Here is a 12,712-nt window from a genome sequence, read left to right as displayed (position 1 = left end):
CTGAAACTTTATCATAATGGGCGTGTTGCACGTCGTATGTTGTAAACCGCCAGACCAATACCCTGATGAACATCCCCCAGTTTGTGACATGTTTGATGTCTCGAGTATTTTGGTAGAAAATACTACCTAGTCGTGACTTGCATAGTAAAATCTATATGCTATGAAGCAAGTTACACCACAACTAATGAAAAGTGGAGTAAGTACCGTATGGTAGTTGCTGAATGGGCCCACCACTATGACATGTGAGAAGTGGTAATGAATATATTATTATTCCAGCAACTAATCATATATCATGGGTCTTGTTTGTAAAAACTAAATATTTCGACCAATCATGCGCAACCTAGACAGCAAGTGCCTATAAGTGGCAAGCCAAGTCGTGAAAATGGGACTTGTCGTGAGTAATACTCGAAAATATCACATGGTACTTTTAGGTGAAATAATTAAATAATTAAATTATTTATGAAATCGATATTCCAAAAATATCATTTTTAAACGATGCATGTAAAGCATCGTTTTCAAGCAAGTAACTCAAAAATAATCGATGCATGTAAAGCATCGTCGTATGGAGCCTGGTTGAGTTAGTCGTGGAGGCTTAGTCGACGTTTTTAATATGTTTGACACATGCGACCTACACATGCAGTCACATGTGCGACCAACACGAGCAAGTGGACCAGCTCTCTTTGATCGACTGCAGGAGTAGTTCGAGCAGGTCGGGGACGAGATGAACGGTCCTTGTAGAAGAGGGATGACCGGTAGTACTCATGGCACTTCGTTTATTGGCTCAAATCATATCTAAACCAGTCAAATCAGCTATCCAAGTTGGATGGTTGAGATGATTTGCGGTAGTTTTTGATTATCATTTAACCTAATTAAGATCCTTATGGGCAGCGTGACTAGCCTATTTTGGGCGATGATTCAGAGCAACGCAGGTAGGTTAGTGGAGTATCGGTGGTGTGGTGGAGGCAACGATGGTGGTGGTATTGGAGGTGGTGGAGTAGCAGCGGTGGCGGAGTGGTGACGGAGGCAGTGCCGATAACGACGGTGGTGGAGTGACGACGGCGACTGTGATGGCTGTGGTAGAGGTGTAGTTAGAGGTAGTGGTAGAATAGTGGAGTAGTTAGAGGTGGTGTTAGAGTGGTATAGAAAGAAACTTGTTGTTTTTTAAAATGAAGAAAGATGTTATATGAAAGATAAGGAAAAAATTATACAAAGAAAGTTATTTAGGTAATCTAGGTTTAATTGGATAAGATTTCTAGAAGGTGCAGATATTTAAGGGTATATTTGGAACGCGCAATTGGGGGATATGAATTAATATCCCCATCCAATAGCTTCTTCTAAGGGGTGTTTTTTAGGGTCAAAAGTACTAAAATACCCTTTAAAACAAATAAAATCTAAATCTAACCTAAATATTCCCCACTCCCTTTCAAATTCTCTTCTCCTTCGCTGTCAGCTCCTCACTTTGAAGACAATTTTTTTTACATTGCCGGTATTGTATTAGCGTTGAAGACCACCGTGAAAGTGATGAAGACCATACCGAAAAATGGTGCCGACATTGTAAGTTGGGAGTACCCATTTTCTGTACATTTTGTAACATTTGTCGGCATTGATTTTGTCGGCATTTTGTATGTTGGGAGTACTCATTTTAACCAAATTCCTATTACCTCAAAAAAATTCCTTCTACTCTCACCCAAGTGTATTGATTTTGATTTGTACTAATCATTTATCAAATAATTTAATAGATTAGTTAATTATAATTAATCAATAAACATGATTAGTGAGGGGTAGATCAGAAATTAATTAAAATACATGGATAGAGGATGACTCTGATTTACTATTTAAATCGCTATTTTGTCTTATTATTATATTCCCAATTACTTTATATATCCCTTAATTGCGTATTCTATATCTGAAAGGGTTCGGGGTTCATTTCTAGAGCTAAATTAATATATCCAAGGGAAAAAAAAATATGCATGTGTACCGTTATCTACATAGGCATTTATAGGTCTAGAGATATCTCCCCCTTTAATAGGAAGGCTATTATTGGGGCGTCACATTCCAATAAAGGGGCGTCACCTAATAGGACAAAAAGGATCACCCATAAGTAAATCCAAAAACCCCGTATATGAAATATTTTCATAATGTCTAAACAGCCCTTAATTAATTCGTGTTAATCGAGTTAAGTTTAATTAGTATTAATTATTTAATTAGGTTAAATAATTTAATTTTTAGATTAAATTACTGATTGTGATTTATAGTTGTCCGGAACATTATTTATTTTTTTGGATTACGGCTAGGACGTACCAATTTTCTAACCGTAAATGCATATTTTCTTACTATTTATGGCTAGGAATAAGCATCTTCCAACCGTAACAAGTTTTGAGATTTATTACGGTTAGGAATTTCTAACCGTAAATGAAGTTCTTCTTCCCTATTTTCAAGCCTTACATAAATGCATCTCCATCCATGGAACAAAGTCGTTACCATTCCCCGGAGAAAAAAGAAAAGAAAAGATCGTTACGGGAAGCTTTATGAACTTGAAACTAACCGTATAAACATTACAGTTGGCTTCTTAAAAATCAAACCCAATCGTCCATGGTTAAATGATACGATTGAACATAGATGTCGTGGGACTTGTTTTTGTTACATTGATCATTCTAGTTTTAGTTTTAGTTTACTTGTTTCAAATCAACTGAAGTGACTAAACTGTGTATCACAGATTGTTTTCAATTGGCAAAAGTTAAATGTCCAGGTGATACACATTTCCGTGTGCTGACGATGGTGGATATGAGAAGGAAGCTGGTGCATGAATGACGCCACTTTTCTTTGTGGACAAAACATTTTTGGTGCTAGGCGATTTTAAATGTAAAGGAAAAAAGAAGTCGATAAACCAAGAACCAAAGATGCTGAAAAGAAACTAATGGGTCGGATCAACTTTCATACTGTTCTGGTGTTTAAACCGCCAAAAGATTGCATATTCCCACTGCAAATCAAGGCAAATTCTCCTCAATAATTGACTTACCGTAGTACTCTCCATATTTGTGTTCGAGGTAATAAAGCTTCACATAATGAACAAGATATAAAACAATACAAACAAATCAACACCCTACCATCCCCTAACTACCTCTCTACGAGCTTCATCTTGCCTGCTTTGTTCCCAAACCATCTTGCAGAGTTCCTTTAAATCCCATCAGCCAGCATTCCATCTCTTCTTCCTCTCTCTCTCAAAAAGCTTAAGAGATATTCGAACGGGGTTACAATTTCACTATAACCAAAGAGCAGATTTCGAGAGATTGAAATTCCTGAAATGTTCCAGGTTATAAGCATTAACTTATTCATTCATTTGGTAACAACTGCCATCAAGGAAGTTTGTAAGAAGAGTTCTAATGCGAAGTAATGGGATCCTGCTGTATTTTAGGATTGGCTATGCTATATCCTAATCCAAACTTGAGTGCTAAGACACATTCATTGACTAACCGTATATCCTCCTTCGACCAAACCTAAATAAACTTTCAAAGATAAATACATGGACGGAAAATTTTATGGCTAGGTTAGGTTGTCTAGTCAACGGTAAAAAAAGTCATACCTAATTGAAATTTTGTTATAATACATGATATCTTAGGGTTATGTTTGTGAGAGTCGAATCCAACCGTTAATTGACTTACGGTTAGAAAAAAAAATAAAAAAACTTAACCGTAAATTGACTTACGGTTAGGAAATTAAGAATACCTAACCCTAACTGGTTTTACAAACCTAATTTTTCACTGATTTAAATCAATCTAACAATTTCAAATAAAATTGGTATGTTGATTATTATGACTTCTATTAATTTGTTTCTTCCACATCTTTAACGGAGATTTCAATCAATGATTATAAGTTTTCGGATCGCCAATTAATCGAAAATAATAAAATGATTCAAATTGAAGAAAAGAAAAAAGAGAAGGGTTTTAGGGCTGATGGTAGAGAGGAAGTTTAGAGAAGAAGAGGAGCAGATTTTTTTAGTTTGATTTAGGTTTTGATTTTCATTTTTATGTTTTTATTTTAGATGAGGGTAACCTAGGCATTTGATATTGCATCAAAGCACCCCATAACCAACTTGTTAGTCACTAGGAATCCATGTGAAGCCCTTCTATTGGAATGTGACTCCCCAATGATAGCCTTTTTTAATAGCAACAAGAAAGACCCGAAACATTTCCGTGTCTTGGTGTCTGCACATTTCCGTGTTGTTCGTCCGTTGGATCTGATGATCTCAAAATTCAGCCGTTAGATCATTTTATATTTTGGTGTCTGCATAGGAGGACTTAAAATGTAATAAAAAGAAATGCGGGGACTTATAACAGAATAAAGATAAACGAGGGGACTTCTAACAGAATGAAAGGTAAACCTAATGAACAGGGACCTAAACGTAATAAATAGAAACATGGGGATTTGTAGTAGATAATAGGCAAATTAGTGTACCTAAAAATAAAATTTCTGAATGAAAAAGTGCAGAGCACGTGCACTCTACTTGTAAGTATAAAAGCATTAGGCCTAAGTCCATTAGTAGGAATATTCTAGAATATATGTAACTTAACATATGTGCGGATCATGAAAGATTTGTCGTCATTATTTCTATAAATAGAGAATCTTAATATCCAAGTTAAGGATCAAACCCAAACCCTAATGAATAGAAACTTTCTCACACTTTCTATTACTTCTTTGCTAACTTCTTTGCTACTCTGTGTTATGCTTGGGGTGTATTGCCTAAATAATAACAACCACTATATAATGATAGTTAGGTTTCGGTCGGTGATGTTATCTATTTAGTTTTTGCATGAGCTTCGAGTGTTGTTGTTGATGATGAGTTGATTCGCCACATATTTCTTAGGATTTGTAAAGAAGACACAGGCTTTGGTTATTAATCACATAGAAAAAGAAAAAAAAAAACTTTTGAATAGTGCAACTTCAAGGGCATTATCCTCTTATTTTGACCGATGAAGATGTTAACTTACAAAATGTGAAACGTACTTTGATAGTATAAAAACATCGGAAAATGGGTCATTTGTCCAAATATTTTTAAAATATGGTTTAAATGGACGAGTAAAAATTAGGAAGGGTGAAATGGACACAAAAAAATAGTACGGATGAAACTGGATTCATCCTGACTTAAACTTAAAAAATAGCAAGGATGAAACTGAATGCATCCTGATGTAAATTAAAAATAAAAAAAATATTTGAAAATGGGTAGGATGAAACTGTTTACATCCTGGCTATTTTTACATTTTTGTCCATTTGAACAGTATCAAAATCTAAACGTCCTTTTCACTCAGGAATTGTTGATTTTGGTCTTTTTAACCAATTTTGTGTAAAAACATTAGACATAGCCGCTTTTAGATTTCTACTGATGTTAAATGTGATTGTTTTTTTTTTCATGAGACATGCTAGAAAAGCAAAATGAGATATTTCACACCATTTTTGTAATCCTGGCTAGTTTGGGGACAGTCCACTTATTTGGGGCCTATGAATTTTCTCTCACAACTCTATCAAATGGCTATAGGGTGTCAAATTTCACAAAAAGTCTAATTTACCCCCAAATGAATTCCTAAAACTAACTCATATAAATATCAATCCATTACCATTTTCAGTAAAAATCCAAAAAACATAAAAACATAAACCTAAAATACTTTCTATTTATCTTTCCAAATTCTCAAAACCCTAATCAAAAAATATTTGATCTTCTTCTCCAACGATCTTCGATCCAACCAAGAAAAAGATAAATCTCCATCAATCCGTTCTAGTATTCCCATTTCTTCATTGATACATGTTTGAATTTCGATTTTTGAAAACCAAAATCTCTGATCTTACCCAGAATTGGTTTATGTTGACATATCGTATAAACCGATTCTGGATTTTGTTCTTCGGTTATGAAGAGCATGCAGAGTAATCGGTTTATATGATGATTAACATCGATCGATTCTGGGTCCGAAATCAAAATATGAAAAGACATCACCAGTATCGGTTTATAAGTGCATTAGCATAACCCAATTCTGGGTACTAAATGCTTTTGAACTCCGGGTTTCCGTAATCGAATTTTATTTGCTTGCTAATGTACCGATTGTGAATTCTCTCTTCAGATTCCATTTCATAATCGGGTTTTATATATGTACCACATAAACCGATTGTGAATGTTTGACATTCCTGTGTGTTTTGTTGTTGAGAATCGGATTACATATGTTTAATTAATTATGTAACGATTGTTAAATTGATTTTTTTTTTGTAGATATGGACTTAGGCTAACCCCTATGGGCTAGATTGAGCTGCTAGATTGGCCATTAAGTGTTGCAAATCAAAAAAAAAGTGTGGTCTAAAAGTTAACACTAGTTCTCTCTCCTATCAAGTGCTCGCAGTTCAACTAGCAGCGAGATTGAAACGCTGAATGATTCAACCCTGAAAAAGTGATCTCTACGCTAAACGATTCAGCGCTAGGCGAATATTCCAGGGCATCAGCGCTGAACTATTCAGCGCTTTCCTGGGAGCTGTTCTGTTCAGCTCTAAACACTGGCGCTGCACAATTCAACGCTTGACCTCTTTTTTTCCTACACCCCCTACACACCACCAACGACTATTTTTTTTTCAAATTCTAAATGTTCGTCAAATGTTTGGAAATTTGTTCCAATTGTTGTTTGTTTCAAAATTTGAGAATTTACCAAAGTAAGGGAAATTTTCAATTACATTGCAAAACAAGGTTACAATGTTTTTTTTAAAAAATTAAAAAAATACATTAAAATTAAAATAACTTAAAACATAAAAAAGTACATTGAAGTTGAAATCCTACTTCTAAATAACGTAAAACATAAAAAAGTACATTGAAATTGAAATCCTACTTCTTAATAACTTAAATTATTACTAATATATCACTTTAATTTAGGGGATAAGTGGAAATCCATGACGGGCCAAAATCTCGTTCTTCCATATTTTATAGAGGGGTTTCTCACAATCCTCTAATTCATTCAAGTTTTGGCGTAGGATCTTCATGCCAGCTTCTCTTTGTTGTGTTTGTGCCAAGATTGAAGAGTTTTCCATGTTCTTCTTCAGGCACTCTTCCTTTGTTTCATACTTGGCAACCCTTTGTGCTTGTGTGTTTTCAAGAAGTTCGATGATTTTTCCATGATCTTCATGTCAGCTTCTCTTTGTTATGATTGAAGAGGTTGCCTTAGATGACGTGGATTTCCAATCTAGATGCTAGATTAGAAGACCATATGACTTAGCCTTAGGCCACCTTGCATTTTACTCTCGAGATATCACCCATGAGGACCTTCACTGGGCACCACAACCAGTGCTAGAAAGAAGCCTATACAAGTTTGCATATGGGCGTGAGACCCGTCTGGAGAAAGCACTCGCACTGGTAGACAAGCTTGCACTGGAAGAGCTCCATGAGGTCATCAGGTTCACGAGGAGAAGGAAGGATTTGATTTCAGCTGAGAGGGATCGCCACAGACATTTGGAAGCTATGTTTGAAGAAATGGTTGAATATCAAGCCATGGTTGATGCAGAAGTTGCTGCTCTTGATGCTGGTGGTGCTGATGCTACTCCTGATGCTGATGTTGCTGCTGCAAATGTTCCCGGTGTTGCTTCTCCTAATGCTGGTGCTCTATGATTTATAAGTTTAAGTTTTTAAGTATAAATTTTAGGTATTAAAAGTTTTAGGTTTTAAGACTTGGTTGTTTAAGTTTTTAACATTCTTTTGGGATGGCTAAGGTTTATATTTTGGATGATTCTGGTTTGAACTTAATGCACTTAAAGTTTTAATTATAATTATGTGTATCAAAAAAGTTTATGCATGCTCAATAATTATGCTACCCAAAAACATGCCAACAATCGGGCTACTCGATATGTCAACATAATCTGATTGTCGAGGATCTATCAAAAAATCGGTTTATGTGTGGGGTCATTATAATCCGATTCTTCATGCCTTAAAAATGCTGCTTTTTCTGTATTTTTTTCACGCTAGAATCGGATCATATGTGCATTTATATAAATCGATTAGTGTCGGTAAAAATTCAATTTTTTTACATGTCTTTAATCGGTTTATGTTGGTCACAACAAAGACCGATTCTTGGTGGCATAAAAACACAATCGGATTTTATGGACCTCCGAGAAGACTGATTGTCCAAATTATTTCATGTTTCTCAAAAAAAAAAACCATTGGGGCCTTTCTCTATATATAGAGAGCTCATCCTTTGACCCCATTTTCCCCAAAATTGCTCATTCCATTTCCTATCACTCCAAACCTCCACAAAAGAACACACACCTATATACATATACTCTCTAAATCTCATATCATTATATACTCTTTCTAACTCTCCCAATACCTCTACATACAACAATGGCATCACAAAAGCATGGTACGCCGAAACTCGAATTAAAAATCAGTCCTCCGTAAGGGTAGATGCCGAAACCTTTTGGACAAAGGTAAGTAAGAAATATAGGGAAGATTTTGGAAATCCAAATGGAAGAAGTGTTCTACAAATCTGTTAGAGCATAGCTCGGTTGAACCCACCAAGCGTTGGTATGTCAAGTTTGGTTGTCATATTGTAGTGAGCCAAAACTCATTTAAGAGTCGCTTGATTATGTACTAGAGTAAAATTCGTATAGGTTAGCTTGAAAGTATTAGGATATGAGACATTACAAGTATTGCGAAGACTTGAAGAAGTAAGGAGCTACAACGACAACATCATCCTTCCACTTGAGGTTAGTGATATTTAACTTGAAATGTTTCATTCCCTAACGTATCTTTCAAGTCGTGCATATTGAAAACAAAACTGCGAAGCATGAATGACTATACTCTAGTTAGACATAGCATTAAGGAACACAATACGAGGTTTATTGCTTAACCATTAAACTTTATAGATAAGACATCGACATAATCGTCTGAATGCTATTGTGATTATGTATGGGTATAAGGTGAAGATTCATCCTAGGAAACAATGTTTTACATTTGTTTTAAGGAAGTAAATTCATGAACTTGTTTTGTGAATCGAAAGAGAAATCGCTAGGCATTACTGGTATTGTTATTCATTGTATATCTTTTGAACTACCAATATGTGTGATTAGTATAACCGATCATGACTTGTTAATGTTCTTGGTAAAACTATTCACAAAGGCCTTACTTTTGCATTGGTATGACTTTTATTAGTGAAACCGATCTTAAGTAATCACCTGAGATGGTATGATCGATTTAGTGTTATTGGTATGACCAACTCTGGGTAAAGGGGAACCGATCCTAGTAAGAGGTGCAACCTATCACAAAGGAGAATCGATCCTTGTATGAGGTGCAACAAGTTTTTAGCAGAAAGGGGAACTGATCCTATGGACATCTGCAACACGTTTTTAGGCAAAGGGGAACTGATCCTATGGACATGTGCAACAAGTACAAGTTAGATACCATATATATGTGGGGAACCGATCCTAGTACCTAGTCAACCGAATTTTGGTAACTAGCGTGACTATGCAAAGTACTCACATGGAGGTAGAACCGAAACTTGTTTTGGTAGAACCGTGAAACCCATGTTTGGTGATTGAGTGTTCTTGATCAGTCACGTAGTTCTTAAAAGTCAGATGAACCAATTCTAAACTTGTTTGGAAGTGTTGCAAATCGGTTTCAAGATTGTAAGTATGAAATAGGACTTACAAAGTAAAGATGTCGACATAATTTGAACATGTGCAGTAACGCTTATCTTTAATTGTTCAAAGTTATTCCTTAATAGCTAAAGGAAGAAAATCCCAGATCGAATAAAATAAATTGAGAATATTTTATTTAAGATTTTTAATTTTATTTTTGGAAAATGAAAAATTAGTAATGTGCATTTACTAGTTGGAGATTTTCTAAGAGATTTTCGGTCATTATTTGGACAAAGCATTTCCAGGAATTATGGAAACCGAATACGGACGGAACTAGGTGAACTATAGGTTTAGTTGCTTGGTCTCAACTATACGAAGTTGGTTTGATTTTGTATAGCGGCTTATCATGAGAGTATTCAATTCTGGACAAAGTCCCGCTGTTTTTCTACATTTGCGGCTTCCTCATTAACAAAATATTGTTGTGTCATTTACTTTTATTTTCCGCAATTATAATTGTTGTTATTATAATTTAAAGTAAATTACACAAAGGTTAATTCCTATTTACTTGATAAGTAATCCTATTGTGTTTGGGTAAGTCCGAACCTTTTATCAAGTAAACATACTTCGTTGTTGCATTGTCTCGATCTTGTATCCATAGTCAATCACACAAGTTATCTAGTTGTCGTATTGTCTCGATCTCGTATCCATAGACGATCACACGAAGTGTGAACCGATTAGTTGTACTGTCTCGACTCAGTCCATAGACAATCACTTTCGGAGAAAGGACTTATAGGTGGAAAACTTTTAGTTTGAGGTATATTTGGGTACCCTCGTCTTTTCAAAATCCATGCTAGGAACCAAGTCATCGAAAGTGCGATACTTGCTTATTTACCTATCCAACATCGGATTTTGAACGCTAGCCACTCTAGCTTGTCCATCGAACAATTTGTAAGTATTTTTGTGGATTATTTTACGTAATCCATGTTGTTTTATCTCCAAATGAAACACCACTAACTAAGTAAGTTTGTGTTGTGTTTTTGTAGCATGAAGTAGTGAAAGCGCTACTTGGAGGAAAAGGGGGAAGCATTCGCATTCGATGCAAGCTATCACTTCATGGTATCCAAAATTTCGGAGTATGGCCCGGACTTTATGGTTGGTGACCTCTATGTAAACCCTCACGAGACTATAACTTGTTCACTAGGGTTTCCTAGGGGTTTAAAGGCATGATGCATGTGCTAAATGCATCCGCAATTCCTACAAAAAGGAGTAGATATGAAATGAATGAAAAAAAATTCTTATGAGATATAATAATCGGTTTATATATGTCCCACAAAAACCCGATTATAAGAATTTTATTTTATCTGTGTGTACTTTAACCGATTCTGGAAGTCCTCTGTTAATTTCGAAAACACCAACCCAGAACCGGTTTCGAGTGCATGAACGTAAACCGATTCTGGGTACTGTTTACGAAAAAAATTCAAATTTTTTTAGTTGTTTGATGTTTTGAAGATCGATTTACCATTAGCTGATCTCACATCTAAAATATAATTAACACCTAATATAATTAATTAATGCTAATTAATCAGGGGTAAAATAAGTAGTTAGATTATAGTTGGATAAGGGGTTGTGTAAAATTTATTTCCAATGATCTTTTTTGTCATCTAGTAATATGCCCCCGATAATTGGCCCCCAATTTAGCCAGGTTTTGTAATGGCAGATTTTTTTAATTTAATCATGACGAGGGGGATATTGATACAATTTTAAGTTAATATACACCAATTTCAAGTAGTGTATATTCTCTCTGATCACGGTGAAAATATTTTCATCTTATAGGCTCAAAAGCCATATATGACCGGGGTATTGCACTACATTAGGATTCTTTCGAAATTTAAGAATGAACTTGAGGAGATGACCAGGCTTAAGCTAGCCCACGTTAGCCCTCACAGTCACAGAGGCCAATCCCTGGTAGGAAGCTGATCACAACCTCATCGGAGATACTCTTAGCATCCTCAACTTAAGCTCCGCAACAAAATCTCCTTATATCCGAGTCTGTCCTTAAATGTGGGTTCATTTGGAGTGCGCTCTCCTATGCAGTGAAATAGAGGTGTTACCTATTGTGTGTGCCAAAGCCAGATTTCTTATAGATGGAACCCTTGTGTTCGGTTGGCAGGTGTTTACATGATTGGAATTGTTTCACATCGTTGGATTTTGGATCAGTCTTTATACATCGCTTAAGATAGAACCGAGGATAAGATCTTTAGTATAGATCTTATCTATGAATAGTCTCTGTATGGCCAGATAGAACGACCACAGAAAAGGTCTTTAGTGTTTGATTTGTCCAGGCTGGCGGAACTCACATGGAAACCTAGGCCATGACTTATGCATTATGTCATAGTCGTCCCACAACACTGATGAATAATTTATGGCTACAAAAAGTCATTAAGACAACTACTTCCCCATTACAAGAACTTTGAACTCTACGATATAGTGCCTCTCCGGCGAGGTCTCGTTTAGATTTTTCTTCTTCTTTATTCTCAGTTGTTTAGCATGAAATGGAAGCAAAATGATCAGCAGGCTTGTCCAGCCTTATAAGGTTTGACTCTGAATTACAGAGATAGCATGCAGTTGATTGCTTTATGAATACTAAAAAGCTTGCTTCTCATTATGAATCCTGAATTTCGACAAGCAGTGAATGGATAGCTCATTGTTCCGCAGGACAGACATAGAGTTGCGTTCGGTTTCTTAGTGACAGAAGGTAAAGTTATTTCTACTGAGAATCTAGAACTTTGGTTGACATATACACACAACTGTTAATAAGTTCTTTTACATTGCCAAGCGCAGAGTCAAGAGACTCAAGACTGAAGATGGTTCCAACATCAAGTAAATTAAGCAAGTTATATAAGAGTCTTTTGTTCTGTGGTGGGTAGATATTCTGGGTAGCTAAACAAGTTTTGACTTAGTAGTCGGTTTCTATACCCATTGACATTATCAAATGCCTCTACTGATTTGTTATTCAAAACACAAAACTAGTTTTGTATGAATTCTATATATTTTAAAGAAAAGCAGTTCAGATGATCTTGAAACCTACGTAGAACATGAGAACCAGATTACTGAC

The 12,712-nt window shown here is 35.6% G+C and overlaps 1 long non-coding RNA gene across 1 annotated transcript; it reads left to right on the top strand.

Moving 5' to 3' along the window:
• The first annotated feature begins 12,059 nt into the window (after positions 1-12,059).
• On the top strand, positions 12,060-12,671 carry LOC113293712. The gene is made up of 3 exons (XR_003332493.1): positions 12,060-12,190; positions 12,287-12,352; positions 12,439-12,671. It is a non-coding gene; the product is annotated as an uncharacterized LOC113293712 (long non-coding RNA).
• The last annotated feature ends 41 nt before the right edge of the window (positions 12,672-12,712 follow it).

The sequence above is a fragment of the Papaver somniferum genome, chromosome 7 (assembly GCF_003573695.1).
Source record: "Papaver somniferum cultivar HN1 chromosome 7, ASM357369v1, whole genome shotgun sequence".
Lineage (NCBI taxonomy): Eukaryota > Viridiplantae > Streptophyta > Magnoliopsida > Ranunculales > Papaveraceae > Papaver > Papaver somniferum.
Note: the sequence above shows the minus strand (reverse complement) of the source record. Positions and strands in the feature narration are given on the sequence as shown.